This window comes from Bos taurus, chromosome 28 (genome assembly GCF_002263795.3).
Source record: "Bos taurus isolate L1 Dominette 01449 registration number 42190680 breed Hereford chromosome 28, ARS-UCD2.0, whole genome shotgun sequence".
In the NCBI taxonomy this organism is placed as follows: domain Eukaryota; kingdom Metazoa; phylum Chordata; class Mammalia; order Artiodactyla; family Bovidae; genus Bos; species Bos taurus.
In genome coordinates this window covers 20717184-20734149 of record NC_037355.1, presented here as the reverse complement: position 1 = coordinate 20734149, position 16966 = coordinate 20717184, and positions in this window count along the sequence as shown.

Sequence of the window (16966 nt, the reverse complement as noted above, 5' to 3'; positions counted from 1 at the left end):
TACTCACTCTGTGACTTGGGTTAATTAACCATTCTCTCTGTTTCCTGATGAGTAAAATGGGATTAATGATAATGTTTACATTTAAAGGTTGTTCTCAGGATTTAGTAAGATAACACGCTTATGTAAAGCATTTATTACAGAAGCTGGCACATCCCATTAAGCTTGGTATCATTATTCTTACAACAAATTTAATATGAGAAAACTGAGATACAGAGGCACTCACACATTACGTAAAGGACATCTTTAGGACCGAAAGTATCTTTTTTAAAAACATTTTGACACTCTACTGTTATTACTCAAAGGAAGTTGATGCTCAATGCAAATTGGTTTTCTTCCCCTTATTTTATTTTTACTAATTTTTATTGGAGTATAGTTGCTTTACAATGTTGTGTAAATTTCTACTATACAACAAAGTGAATCAGCACCACGTGTACATATATTCCCTCTTTTTTAGATTTCTTTCCCGTTTAGGTCACTATTGACCACTGAGTAGAGTTCCCTGAACTCTTCAGTAGGTTCCCATTAGTTATCTATTTTATACATAGTACCCAACCCCATGGACCATAGTCCATCAGGTTCCTTCATGGGACTTTTACAGGAAAGAATACTGAAATGAGTTGCCATTTTTTTCTCAGGGGATCTTCCCAAGGCAGGGATTGACCCACATCTCCTGCATTAGCAGATGGATTCTTAACCACTAGTGCCACCTGTTCAGTTCAGTTTAGTCGCTCAGTCATGTACGACTCCTTGCGACCCCATGAATCGCAGCACACCAGGCCTCCCTGTCCATCACCAGTACTCCTGGAGTTCATTCAAACTCATGCGCATCGAGTCAGTGATGCCATCCAGCCATCTCATCCTCTGTTGTCCCCAACTCCTCCTGTCTTCAATCCCTCCCAGCATCAGAATCTTTTCCAATGAGTCAACTCTTCACATGAGGTGGCCAAAGTATTGGAGTTTCAGCTTCAACATCAGTCCTTCCAGTGAACACCCAGGACTGATCTCCTTTAGGATGGACTGGTTGGATCTCCTTGCAGTCCAAGGGACTCTCAAGAGTCTTCTCCAACACCACAGTTCAAAAGCATCAATTCTTTAGCACTCAGCTTTCTTCACAGTCCAATTCTCACATCCATACATGAGCACTGGAAAAACCATAGCCTTGACTAGATGGACCTTTGTTGGCAAAGTAATGTCTCTGCTTTTCAATATACTATCTAGGTTGGTCATAACTTTCCTTTCAAGGAATAAGCGTCTTTTAATTTGATGGCTGCAATCACCCTCTTCAGTGATTTTAGAGCCCAAAAAAATAAAGTCTGACACTGTTTCCACTGTTTCCCCATCTATTTCCCATGAAGTGATAGGACCAGTAGCCATGAACTTAGTTTTCTGAATGTTCAGCTTTAAGCCAATTTTTTCACTCTCCTCTTTCACTTCCATCAAAAGGCTTTTTAGTTCCTCTTCATTTTCTGCCATAAGGGTGGTGTCATCTGAATATCTGAGGTTATTGATATTTCTCCTAGCAGTCTTGATTCCAGCTTGTGCTTCCAGCCCAGTGTTTCGCATGATGTACTCTGCATATAAGTTAAATAAGCAGGGTGACAGTATACAGCCTTGACGTACTCCTTTTCCTATTTGGAACCAGTCTGTTGTTCCATGTCCAGTTCTAATTGTTGCTTCCTGACCTGCATTCAGGTTTCTCAACAGGAAGGTCAAGTGGTCTGGTATTCCCATCTCTTGAAGAATTTTCCACAGTTTATTGTGATCCACACAGTTGAAGGCTTTGGCATAGTCAATAAAGCAGAAATAGATGTTTTTCTGGAACTCTCTTGCTTTTTCGATGATCCAGCAGATTTTGGCAATTTGATGGCTGGTTCCTCTGCCTTTTCTAAAACCAGCTTGAACATCTGGAAGTTCATGGTTCACAATTGCTGAAGCCTGGCTTGGAGAATTTTGAGCATTACTTTAGTAGCATGTGAGATGAGTGCAATTATGTGGTAGTTTGAGCATTCTTTGGCATTGCCTTTCTTTGGGATTGGAATGAAAACTGACCTTTTCCAATCCTGTGGCCACTGCTGAGTTTTCCAAATTTGCTGGCATATTGAGTGCAGCACTTGCACAGCATCATCTTTCAGGATTTGAAATAGCTCAACTGGAATGCCATCACCTCCACTAGCTTTGTTTGTAGTGATGCTTCCTAAGGCCCACTTGACTTCACATTCCAGGATGTCTGGCTTAGGTGAGTGATCACACCACCTTGATTATCTGGGTTGTAAAGATCTTTTTTGTACAGTTCTTCTGTGTATTTTTGGCACCTCTTCTTAATATCTTCTGCTTCTGTTAGGTCCATACAATTTCTGTACATTATTGAGCCCATCTTTGCATGAAATGTTCTTTAGGTATCTCTAATTTTCTTGAAGAGATCTCTAGTCTTTCCCATTCTGTTGTTTTCCTCTATTTCTTTGCATTGATCACTGAAGAAGGCTTTCTTATCTCTCCTTGTTATTTTTAGAACTCTGCATTGAGGTGCTTATATCTTTTCTTTTCTCCTTTGTTTTTTGCTTCTCTTCTTTTCACAGCTATTTGTAAAGCCTCCTCAGACAGCCATTTTGCCTTTTTGCATTTCTTTTCCATGGGGATGGTCTTGATCCCTGTCTCGTGTACAATGTCACAAACCTCCATCCATAGTTCATCAGGCACTCTGTCTATCAGATCTAGTCCCTTAAATCTACTTCTCACTTCCGCTGTATAATCCTAAGGGATTTTATTTAGGTCATACCTATATGCAGAGTACATCATGAGAAACGCTGGGCTGGAAGAAGCACAAGCTGGAATCAAGATTGCCGGGAGAAATATCAATAACCTCAGATATGCAGATGACACCACCCTTATAGCAGAAAGTGAAGAGGAACTAAAAAGCCTCTTGATGAAACTGAAAGAGGAGAGTGAAAAAAGTTGGCTTAAAACTCAACATTCAGAAAATGAAGATCATAGCATCCGGTCCCATCACTTCATGGGAAATAGATGCAGAAAGAGTGGAAACAGTGTCAGACTTTATTTTTCTGGGCTCCAAGATCACTGCAGATGGTGACTGCAGCCATGAAATTAAAAGACGCTTACTCCTTGGAAGAAAAGTTATGACCAACATAGACAGTATATTGAAAAGCAGAGACATTACTTTGCCAACAAAGGTCCATCTAGTCAAGGCTATGGTTTTTCCAGTGGTCATGTATGGATGTGAGAGTTGGACTGTGAAGAAAGCTGAGTGCTGAAGAATTGATGCTTTTGAACTGTGGTGTTGGAGAAGACTTTTGAGAGTCCCTTGGACTGCAAGGAGATCCAACCAGTCCATTCTGAAGGAGATCAGCCCTGGGTATTCTTTGGAAGGAATGATGCTAAAGCTGAAACTCCAGTACTTTGGCCACCTCATGAGAAGAGTTGACCCATTGGAAAAGACTCTGATGCTGGGAGGGATTGGTGACCGGAGGAAAAGGGGACAGCAGAGGATGAGATGGCTGGTGGCATCACTGACTCAATGGACATGATTTTGAGTGAACTCTGGGAGATGGTGATGGACAGGGAGGCCTGGTGTACTGCAATTCATGGGGTTGCAAAGAGTCAGACACGACTGAGTGACTGAATGAACTGAACTGAATGGTCTAGTTGTTTTCCCTACTTTCTTCAATTTACATCTGAATTTGGCTATAAGGAGTTCATGGTCTGAGCCACAGTCAGCTCCTGGTCTTGTTTTTGCTGACTGTATAGAGCTTCTCCATCTTTGGCTGCAAAGAATATAATCAATCTGCTTTCAGTGTTGACCATCTGGTGATGTCCATGTAGAGTCTTCTCTTGTGTTGTTGGAAGAGGGTGTTTGCTATGACCAGTGTGTTCTCTTGGCAAAACTCTATTAGCCTTTGCCCTGCTTCATTCTGTACTCCACGGTCAAACTTGCCTGTTACTCCAGGTGTTTCTTGACTTCCTACTTTTGTATTCTAGTCCCCTATAATTAAAAGGACATCTTTTTTTGGATATTAGTTCTAAAAGGTCTTGTAGGTCTTCATAGAACCGTTCAACTTCAGTTTCTTCAGCGTTACTGGTTGGGGCATAGGCTTGTATTACCGTGATATTGAATGGTTTGCCTTGGAAACAGAGATCATTCTGTCATTTTTGAGATTGCATCCAAGTACTGCATTTCGGACTCTTTTGTTGACCATGATGGCTACTCCGTTTCTTCTGAGGGATTCCTGCCCATAGTAGTAGATATAATGGTCATCTGAGTTAAATTCACCCATTCCAGTTCATTTTAGTTCACTGATTCCTGGAATGTTGACGTTCACTCTTGCCATCTCCTATTTGACCACTTCCAATTTGCCTTGATTCATGGACCTGACATTCCAGGTTCCTATGAAATATTGCTCATTACTGCATCGAACCTTGCTTCTATCACCAGTCGCATCCACAACTGGGTATTGTTTTTGCTTTGGCTCGATCTCTTAATTCTTTCTGGAGTTATTTCTTCATTGATCTCCTGTAGCATATTGGGCCCCTACCAACTCAGGGAGTTCCCCTTTCAGTATCCTATCATTTTGCCTTTTCATACTGTTCATGGGGTTCTCAAGGCAAGAATACTGAAGTGGTTTGCCACCTGAGAAGCCCATAAATATATCAGTCATGTATATATGTCAATCTCAGTCTCCCAATTCATCCCACCACACCCTTTCCCACTTTGATGTCCATAAGTTGTTCTCTATGTCTCTGTGTCTATTTCTACTTTGCAAATAGTAGAATTTTTCTATAGGTATAGTATAAGTATACTACTTATACCATTTTTCTAGATTCCATATACATGCATTAATGTATAATATTTTTTTTCTTTCTGACTTACTCCATTCTGTTTGACAGTCTCTAGATCCCCTCTTATTTGTTTTTAACTCTAATCATTCCCATCTCTCATCATCAACTGCCAGTGATCATATGAGATATGAAGCAATACTCAACTACCCTGTAGGGGTAAAGATCATTGGTAGATTTTTATATCCTTTCATAAAGATTTCAGATTTCAAACTACTCTACAGTTTCTTTAAAATAACAGTGGGGGGAACTATTGAGGGATTAATGGGGGCCTGTTCTGTTTCTCCCATGCAATTATTTCAGAGAGAAAGGGAAAATTTGGTGTTATCATGACTCATAGAGATGGTTCCCAGGGGAAAGTTAGGTTCAAAGGTTCAAATGCTGACCTATTCAAAGTTTCAGTGTGTCTGATTATTAGGGAGAATTTGGCAGTGGGGCTAGAGCAGAAGATGCTCTGTTGGCCAAAGGGAATTAATTTGACAATAAGTCAAACCCAGAATTTGTCAAAAACAATGATAAATGACAATATGTTGAATATGTCACCACCCAATATTTTTATATTTTTAACATACATTTTTGGGAAGTAGGATGTATGGCAGAAATAACATTTTTTTAGACTAAGATAAAACCTGTATTTTAGTTGTTGTCTTTGTTTATAACCCGTGAAATTTGGGGCATAACATTTCACCTGTGTTTTATTTGCCTAATTTATAAAGTTGAGATTGTAATATTTGTGCTGCCTCCTTCACAGAGATGTGTGTGTGTGATAATACATGTAATATTCCTTTGAGAGCTATAAGATTGAATATACATGTAAGGTGTTATTAGTGCTGATTGGTTAGAACATCTTTAAATGTCTTCAGGTTGTAATATTTTAAGTCTCTCAAAAGACATAAAGTAAGATTGCTTTTAATTACAGCTAATGACAATTTTCCCATAATGCTTGTGTTGAGGCTTGTACATGAAGCCATCTGTGAGTTCACAGGGCCCTAGAGGTTTAGAACTAGTGAGATAATTTGACTCAAGTTTTCTCTGCCTCACTAGATTTACATTAAATAAGGAGATTGGAAGAAAATTTACTCTTTGATCATGAAAAGTAGATTCTTTCCACCTCTAAAATAGCTTCAAGATATTGGGAATATTTACTTAGCTCTCTCAAGTCTTTACTACTTGCAAGCATCCTGGTACGGCAAGGAACAAAATTTATTAGTATACCAGTTGTATGTATATGTGTATATATATATATATATATATATATATATATATCAAATAAACATATTTATTTCCAATAAAGAAAGAATTATTTCATATATTTCAAAATCATAGTATCTGAGTTAGTTAATATCCAAAGCACTATTGAAAACATTATTGTGCCTTGTGAGTTTGTTTTTAAAAGATTCAACACAAATTGTTGAAGATATATCTTTATGTGATATTTAAGACTCAGAGATCAAGGCTACTATGAAAGGAAGGGAGAGGGAAGGAATGAACGAAAGAAGGAAGAGAAGAAGGAAGGAAAATACTAATATTTTTGAAAACTTCTATGTACCTTGCTTTGCATATAATGAGTAATTTAATCTTCTTGAAAATCCTGTGACATAGCTTTTTTTGTTTGCATTTTACAAAAGGAAAAAAAAAAAACTAATGCTCAGAAAAATTACGCATGTTGATAGGCCATAAATGTGTAGGCAGTGATTGTAATTAAATAAGGCTTATCAAAGCCTCATGCTTTTTGTCCATGCTGTTGGGACAAATACATATAAAAGGTACTATTTGCTGATTAACTGCTATAACTAACTTGTACACTGTGCTTTCCATGCGTGAGACTCTGATGTAAGTGCCTTATGTATTTCAACTCATTTGATTCTTGCAGTGATACTGTGTGGTAGAGACTATTGCCAATCAAGTTTACAGATGAAGGAACTAAGCAGAGATAAGTTAAACAACTTGCACAAGATTACTCAGCTAGAAAATATTAGGGCTGGAATTCAAATTCTGATATTCTGGCTCTAGAGTTCCTTTCTATATATGATTTTTTAATCCCCAGAACAACTCCCTAAAGTAAGCCTTGTCTCCATTTTACAGATTGTTGTTGTTCAGTCACTAAGTTGTGTCTGACCCTTTGCACCCCCATGGACTGCAGCACGCCAGGCTCCCCTGTTCTTCACTATCTCCCGGAGTTTGCTCAAACTCATGTCCATTGAGTCTGTGATACCATCCAACCATCTCATCCTCTGCCACCTCCTTCTCCTCCTGTCCTCAATCTTTCCCAGTATCAGGGGTTTTTCCAGTGGCTCAACTCTTCCCATCAGTACTGGAGCTTCAGCTTCAGCATCAGTCCTTCCAATGAATTTTCAGGGTTGATTTCTTTTATGATTGACTGATTTGATCTCCTTGCTGTCCAAGGGACTCGCAAGAGTCTTCTCCAGCACCACAGTTCAAACACAGACATTATTTTTGGCAGTCAGCCTTCTTTGTGGTCCGGTTCTCACATTCATACACGACTACTGGAAAAACCACAGCTTTGACTAGATGGACATTTGTTTGCAAAGTGATGTCTCTGCTTTTTAATATGCTGTCTAGTTTTGTTATAGCCTTTTTCCCAAAGAGCAAACATCTTTTAATTTCATGGCTTCAGGCATGAAGTTATTTTGAAGATCAAGGAAATAAAATCTATCACTGTTTGTACTTTTCCCCCATCTCTTTGCCATGAAGTGATGGAACCAGATGCTATGATCTTAGTTTTTTAAATGCTATATTTTAAGCCAGCTTTTCATTCTCCTTTTTACCTTCATCAAGAGGCTCTTTAGGTCCTCTTCATTTTCTGCTATTAGGGTGGTATCATCTGCATATCTGAGGTTATCGATATTTCTTCCGGCAATCTTGATTCCAGCTAGTGAATCCAGCCTGGCATTTCACATGATCTAGTCTGTATATAAGTTTAATAAGCAGGGTGACAACATACAGCTTTGATGTACTCCTTTCCCAATGTTGGAACAGTTCATTGTTTCATGTGCAGTTCTAACTGTTGCTTCTTGACTTGCATATAGGTCTCAGGAGGCGGGTGAGGTGGTCTGGTATTCCCAACTCTTTAAGAATTGTCCACAGTTTGTTGTGTGGAACAATTCCTAATTTTACAGATTAGGAAACTGAAATTCCAGTAGCTTTCAGCCCTGAGATAGAGTCCAGTTTTCATTCATTCCTCTCCAAAACTGTTCCCTTATGCCTTTCAACCTCATTGAGCAGGGACTAAGGGAAAGATATCATTTAATCTTTGGTCCTGTTTTTAAATTTTTGACCTCAATTCCAGAAGGAAAGAAAAACTGGCGTGTTCATTTTTTTTTTTTTTTTTGTACCTATTAGGGTTTTTCTCAAATGCCAGAACATTTGAGACAAACACAGTGATACTATCATGCCAGTTACAAATGCAGGATCCAGAGGCAGAAGAAATTGAGTTGTTAGTCTTGCTTTCCACCTATTGGTTTTGTATCCTTGGACAGTTACTTAAACTACTAGGCTTCCATTGTTCATCAACAAAGTGAAAAAATAAATCATAGTAATATCTATGTTTTAGGGTTTTGATGGAGGTTCAAATGAGTTAATACTGATAAAGCCTATACATACTTGTATAGTACCCATACATTCTAATCATTCAACTACTTTCATTAAGAAGATGTAAAAGTTAAAAACAAATAATCACATCTTCTCATCATGATGATGACATCAGTTTAACTATATTCACTTAGATATTCAGTCACTTTTCAATATTATCTACCCATCACTATGTTCCAGGACTTAGCTTGTCAAAGGTAAGGAGAATACAGACTCTGAACTTCAGTAATGTCTTACCTCCCTAGTAGGGCATTCCACAAAGTGTATACTAAAGAACTTTGTGTGCATGCATGCATGTTCAGTTGTGTCCAGCTCTTTGTGACCCTATGAACTAGCCCTCCAGACTCCTCTGTCCATAGGATTTTCCAGGAAGGAATACTGGAGTGGGTTGACATTTCCTCCTCTAGGGGATCTTCCTAACCCAGGGACTGAAACTATGTCTCCTTCAGAACCTTAATCCTTCCCAACGTTTCACAAGTGTTTCACAGAATGTGTCTGTAGAGTATCTGCTTATTAGAGATTCTTACCATGCACTGTATATGAAGAACTCCAAGAAGACCAGCATTAGAGTGATCTACAAACTTGTTTTAATTCAACATTTCTCCAGCTTAATTATTGAGGGGTACTTTTTTCCCCCGCTACATAAATTAATATCCCATAAAATTATTAGTATAGTAAGCAGGCAATGGCACCCCACTCCAGTACTCTTGCCTGGAAAATCCCATGGGCGGAGGAGCCTGGTAGGCTGCAGTCCATGGGGTCGCTAAGAGTCGGACACGACTGAGCGACTTCACTTTCACTTTTTCTCTTTCATGCATTGGAGAAGGAAATGGCAACCCACTCCAGTGTTCTTGCCTGGAGAATCCCAGGGGCAGGAGAGCCTGGTGGGCTGATGTCTATGGGGTCACATAGAGTCGGACACGACTGAAGTGACTTAGCAGTAGCAGCAAGCATAATTTTAAGTAAATATGATTCCTTTCCAAGTCTAGGATTATCTGTACCATTTTTCTAGATTCCATGTGTATGTGTTAATCTTACCTAAATATTATATCCCCTTGGAAAGAATATGACACAATATACTTACAAACAAGTATGAAAGGAGTTAGTTAGAAGAATGTGGATCCATTGAGAATTGGATACATGAGATAATGTAAAGGTGGAACAAATATGAAAGGTCAATTAGATGGTGTTTTTTTGCTTCAAACTTTTAGATACTTTTTAAACAACAGGAAAAATGCAATTAGGCTTGCTTGGAAGTGAATGGGTAGAGGAAATTTTTCAATAGAGTATGATTCCCTGGCACACTGTTAGAATCTTTGCCATTTGTTTCATACTGTCTGCATACCTACCTACTTTATCTCATTATTTAATGAGCACCAAATTTAAAAAGATACTTGGCTAGGGACTAGGAATAATATGGTAAAAATGTTAGATCTGGTTTCTGTTCTCGTGAAACTTGAAGATGGGTGAGACAGAGAAATCAACAGACCGTTGCAATATAATTTGATAAGTGATTTGTGGGAGAAATGTGGCAGCATCTAGGCCTAACTGGACCTGTATACATTTTAGAAGCTGTGAAACAAATGACTGTTATCTTTATATTTTCCGAGTGGTGCTTGTTCCCAATTTGCCTTAGCCAAAAGATTATCTTGCTTACTTAGTCAGACTTGAGCTTGACTCTAATAAATCCAAATGAGTTAGGATATAAATTCATACTATAGTAATGTAGTTCCAGTGCCTTATGATTTGTCATGTTCAAAGCCATCCAATAGTTCAAGGAGAAAGATTTAGCATATATATACATCTTTTTGAAGAGAAAGACTTGACAGATTAGTTTGTATACCTCATGAGAAAGTAGAAAATTGGAAATCATGAAGAAAAAAGGTCAGAGAGGAGAAGAAACTAATACATATATTTTTTACTGTAAATATATGCTAATAAGTATTCCGTTAAGAGCAAAGGGACGGTTGTCACATAGAAAAGAACTAAACAAGAATATGAGTTACTGTTTGAATAAAAAATGAAGTAGGTCAAATGGCATGTAATTCATTCTGTTTAAATTCGAATAAAAAGATTTTTTTCTGCAGTGAGCTATCAGATCATGAAGTACCTTTCTGGAGGAAAGCCTGGTCTTAACAAGGATTTAAAGATTTCGTAGTTTGATGCATTTTAAATAGGTCAATTCACTCATGATGAATGTGTCCTTTTCCACAACTGAAGAGATTTCAGAGAAGAAAAGCAGTGAGATGTCAATTACAAGCTCTGTGCTCAGAAAGAAGTAGCAAGAACACCCCTTTGCCTCCCAACTCTTCTCAACCTTACCCATAACTCAAAACATACAAAAGTACTGTCTGTTTGTGACCGTGTCAAGAATGATTAAGTATACTGCCAAACATTCCATGATTAAACTTTTGGTCAGTGGACAATATGCTAAGGACAAAAATCTTTGGTGCATAAAATAAAGACACCCAAGGCAGGAAATTTCATGGAGTTATGGTGCTTAGTCAAGAAGGCTTAAGGAAAAAGCCGTACTGCCAACATAATAACTATTTCGAGAAAAATTCTGCTGTGAAAGCAATTGTAAAAACACTGGAGATGGGGCACTCCTTTATTATTACCTTTAAATTACTGGACTTTATTTTTTGGAACAGTATTAGATTTGCAGAAAATTTGAGCACATAATATAGAGTTCCATATACTTCCTTACCCTACAGTTTTCTCTTTTAACATTTTGCATTAATGTGGCATATATATTATATTAATGAACCAACCTTGGTCCATAATTATTAACTAAAGTCCAGAGTTTACATTAAGATTCACTCTGTGTTTTACAGTTTTATGGGTTTTAAGAACTGCATATTGTTATATATCTATCATTATAGTATCATACAGAATACTTTAACCACCCAAAAAATTTCCCTGTGCTTCATTTGTTTATCTCTTCCCCCTCTACTTGCCTCCTCACTTCCTAACTGCTGGCAGACATTGGTGCTCTTACTGTCTCCATAGTTTTCTCCTTTTCCAGAATGTCATATAGTTGAAACCCTATAGTATGTAGCTTGTAAAACTTAGCAATATACATTTAGGGTTCTTCCTTTCTCTTTGTGGCTCAATGCTTATTTATTTTTATTGCTAAATAATGTTCCTTTGCATGGATGCATCCTGGTTGTTTATCCATTTACTTATGGATGGATATTTTGGATGCTCCCAGTTTTTGGCAATTATGAATAAAAGTACTAAAATATCTACACACAGGTTTTCATGTGTACATGTTTTCAACTCAAGTACATACTTAAAAGACTGATTGCTAGATTGTGTGATAAATCTACACTTACTTTTGTAAAAAACAGCCAAATTGTCTTCCAAAACTGTTTCATTTTTCATTCCCACCTGCAGTGAATGAGGGTTCCTGTTGTTCCACATCCTCAGAAGCAGATACTGTCAATTTTTTTTAATTTAAGCTATATTAATAGCTGTGTAGTTCTATCTCGTTGTTTAGTTTGCAATTCCCTAGTAACATGTAATGTCAGATATCTTTTCATGTGCATATTTGCTATTTTTATACACTATGCTATGCTAAGTCACTTCAGTCGTGTCCGACTCTGTGTGTTTTTATATGGTCTTTGGTAAAGTATCTGTTCAGATCTTTTCTCTACTTTTTACTTAGCTTGTTTACTTTCTTGAGGGTTAAGACTTCTTTGTATATTTTGGATATGTTCTTTATCAGATATGTGCTGGGTAATTATTTCTTCTCAGTGTGTGCCTTGTCCTTCCATTCTTTCAACAGTATCTTTCACAGAGCAGAAGTTTTCATTTTTTTAAATGCATCTTATGAATATTTTCTTTTATGGATCACATTTTTATTGCTATAACTAAAGTCTCACTATCAAATGGAGGTTATTTAGAATTTTTCATATGCTTTTTTCTCAAAATTTTACAATTTTGAATTTTAGGTTTGTCTATGATTCATTGTAAGTTAATTTTTGTAAAAGGTACAAGGCCTATGACTAGAGTGAAATTTTTTTATATCTACTTGTTCCAGCACCATTTGTCAAACAAATCATCCTTTCTGCATTTCACTGTTTTCGTTCCTTTGTAAGAGATCAGTTCATGTTAATTGAGACAGATTATCTCTGAGTGTTCTAGTCTGTTTTATTGATCTCCTTGTCTTTTCTTTCATTGATACCACACTGTCTTGATGACCATAGCTTTATAGTGAGTCTTGAAGTTGGATATCATCAGTCCTCCAACTTTATAGTTGCTGTTCTCTTCCGCCTTTTATTCCTTCTTCTATTTCTTCTCCTTCTCCTACCCCTCTTTCTCCTCTTTCTTCTTCTATGTTGTATTGTTCATTATGGAATTTTTGCCTTTGCTGTATGAAATTTAGGACAAGTTTGTTGATGGACAGAAAATAACTTACTGTGATTTTTATTTGTATTGCATTGAATTTATAGATCAAGTTGGAAAGAATTGGTATTTTAACAATATTTAATTTTCCTATTCATAAAAATGGAACATTTTTTTCATTTATGTATCTGCTTTGATTTTTTCCCCATTGGTTTTTTATATTTTCCACACACAAAAAAATCCTTTATATAGTTGTTATATTTTTTGCCTTATTATTTTCATTTGTATTGAAATTTCATTTATATTGTGCTTTTAACTTCAGATTCTACTTGTAGATTACTATTATATGAAAAAGTGATTCAGTTTTATATATTAATTTTGAGTCCTATAACAACCTTGCTATAGCTTATTAAGTCGTATAACAAGCTTGCTGTAATTGCTAATTTGTTAGCATTGTTGATGTTGTTTAAATTCTTTTGGTTTTTCTACTTAGAGAATAATATCTGTGAACAAAACAAAAATGGTATTATTTTATCTTTTTTCTTGATATGTATAAATTTTATTTCCTTTTCTTGTCTTATTCACTATGAGGTCTTTCAGGTTGATATTGAGTAAGAGAGCATCATTCCCTTATTCACAATCACAGAAGGAAAGCATTAGTTTGTCACACTAAATATGATAGTAGCTCTATGTCTTTTATAGATGTCCTTAATTAAGTTGGAGAAGCTCTCTTCTACTCTTAATGTGCTGGGAGGCTACTTTTTGACTTTTAATTTGCTTTTCATCACGAATTATTGTTCTATTTATTCATGCTTTTTCTGCCTGGATTTAATTTATTCATGCTTAATTTATTCAATTTATTCAAAAGCTTGTTCAGTTTATTCAATGCTTTTTCTGCATGGATTGATATGATTATATGATTTTTCTTCTTTGTTAATGTGATGGATTACTTTGAGTTTTTTGAATGTTAAGTGAGACTTGCCTACCTGGAATAAATCCCATATGGTCATATTATATAATTGACTTTATACATTATTAGACTTGATTTGCTAGTGTTTTGGTGAGAATTTTTGTATCTATATTCATGGGAGATACTAGAATGTAGTTTTCCTTTCTTGCATGGTCCTTAGTTTTAGTAGTAATGCTGGCATCGTAGGTTGAGATATATAGTGAATCCTCTATATTTTTTGGAATAGCTTGTAGGGAACTGATATAATTTCTTCCTTAAATATTTAATAGAATTCACTCTTGGAACCATATGCCCATTGTGCCTTCCTTTTTGCAAGGTTATCAGTTATATAATCAATTTTTAAAATGCGGGTCTATTAAGATTATCTGTTTCTCCTAGATGAGTCTTGTTTGTGTCTTTTGAGCAATGAGTCCATTTCATTTAAGTTATCACATTTGTAGACACAGATTTATTCATTATATTTCATTTCTATCATTTTAATGTGTATGAGATTGATAGTGATGATCTTTCTTTCATTTCTGCTGTTAGTAGCTTGTACTTTCTCCTTTTTTTCCTGGATAATCTTTGTAGGTATTTAACAATTCTATTGATCTTTAAAAAAAAAAAACAAAAACTTTGCTTTCTTGATTTGGTTGTTTTGTGTTCTAAGTTTCATTGATTTCTGCTGTGATTTTTATTATTTTTTAGCTTGTTCTTAAATTGTTCTTCTTTCCATATTTTCCTAATGCAGAAACTTATATTATTAATTTAAGAACTTTTTTTAATATATACATTCAATGCCATGAGTTTCCCTCTAAGCCTTGTATTTACAACGTCCCACAGATTTTGATAAATTACAGTTTCATTGTTTCAGGTATATAGCAAAGTGCCCAAGTTATATATACATATATATGTATGTATGTATATACGCACATACATGTATTCTTTTTCAGGTTATTTTCCATAATAGGCTATTATAAGACTTCAGATATAATTCCCTGTGCTATAGAAGGTCCTTGTTGCTTATTTTATATATAGCAGTGTATACCTGTTAATCCTGAATTTCCAATTCATTCCTCTAGCCTTTCACCTTTGGTAATCATGTTTTTTTCTATATCTGTGAGGCTATTTCTGTTTTGTAAATGGTTCCTTTGTATCATTTCTTTTTAGATTTCACATATAAATGATTCATATGGTATATGTCTTTGTCTGACTTACTTCACTTAGTATGATAATCTCTAATCCATCCATGTTGCTGCAAGTAATGTTATTCTACTCTTTTTATGTCTATGTAGCATAGCACAGTACTCCAGCGTGTGTGTGTGTGTGTGTGTGTGTGTGTGTGTGTGTGTGTATACACCATATCTTCTTTATCCTTTAATCTGTCAATGGACATTTTAGTCGTCTTCATGTCTTGGCTATTGTAAATAGTGCTGGTATGAACATTAGGGTGTAAGTATTTTTTTAAATTACCTTTCTTCTTTTATAGACATATTAAGAGGTGAGATAGCTGGATCATATAGTAATTCTATTTTTAGTTTTTTAAGGCATCTTTATACTGTTATCCATAGTTTCTGTGCCATTTTCATAACCAAGAGTATAGGCAGGTTCCCTTTTTCCTACACCTTTCTAGCATGTGTTATTTATAATTTTTTTTAATGATAACCATTCTGATGGGTGTGAGCTGATACTTCATTGTATTTTGATTTGCACTTCTCTAATAATTAGCAATCAATCTGAATTCAGTGTTGACCATCTGGTGATGTCCATGTGTAGAGTCTTCTCTTGTGTTGTTGGAAGAGGGTGTTTGCTATGACCAGTACATTTTCTTGGCAAAACTCTATTAGTCTTTGCCCTGCTTCATTCCGTATTCCAAGGCCAAATTTGCCTGTTACTCCAGGTGTTTCTTGACTTCTTACTTTTGCATTCCAGTTCCCTATAATGAAAAGGACATCTTTTTTGGGTGTTAGTTCTAAAAGGTCTTATAGGTCTTCATAGAACCGTTCAACTTCAACTTCTTCAGCATTACTGGTTGGGGCATAGACTTGGATTACTGTGATATTGAATGGTTTGCCTTGGAAACAAACAGAGATCATTCTGTCGTTTTTGAGATTGCATCCAAGTACTGCATTTTGGACTCTTTTGTTGACCATGATGGCTACTCCATTTCTTCTGAGGGATTCCTGTCCACAGTAGTAGATATAACGGTCATCTGAGTTAAATTCACCCATTCCAGTCCATTTGAATTCGCTGATTCCTAGAATGTCGACATTCACTCTTGCCATCTCTTGTTAGACCACTTTCAATTTGATTCATGGACCTGACATTCCAGGTTCCTAAGGAATATTGCTCTTTACAGCATCGGACCTTGCTTCTATCACCGGTCACATCCACAGCTGGATATTCTTTTTGCTTTGGCTCCATCCCTTCATTCTTTCTGGAATTATTTCTCCACTGATCTCCAGTAGCATATTGGGCACCTACTGACCTGGGGAGTTCCTCTTTCAGTATCCTATCATTTTGCCTTTTCATACTGTTCATGGGGTTCTCAAGGCAAGAATACTGAAGTGGTTTGCCATTCCCTTCTCCAGTGGGCCACATTCTGTCTGATCTCTCCACCATGACCCGCCCATCTTCGGTTGCCCCATGGGCATGGCTTAGTTTCATTGAGTTAGACAATGCTGTAGTCCTAGTGTGATTAGATTGACTAGTTTTCTGTGAGTATGGTTTCAGTGTGTCTGCCCTCTGATGCCCTCTTGCAACACCTACTGTCTTACTTGGGTTTCTCTTACCTTGGGCGTGGGTTATCGCTTCACGGCTGCTCCAGCAAAGCACAGCCACTGCTTCTTACCTTGGACGAGGGGTATCTCCTCACCACCACTCTTCCTGATCTTCAATGTGGGATAACTCCTCTAGGCCCTATTACTTTGCCAACAAAGGTCCATCTAGTCAAGGCTATGGTTGTTCCTGTGGTCATGTATGGATGTGAGAGTTGGACTGTGAAGAAGGCTGAGTGCCAAAGAATTGATGGTTTTGAACCGTGGTGTTGGAGAAGACTCTTGAGAGTCCCTTAGACTGCAAGGAGATCCAACCAGTCCATTCTGAAGGAGATCAGCCCTGGGATTTCTTTGGAAGGAATGATGCTAAAGCTGAAACTCCAGTACTTTGGCCACCTCATGCGAAGAGTTGACTTATTGGAAAAGACTCTGA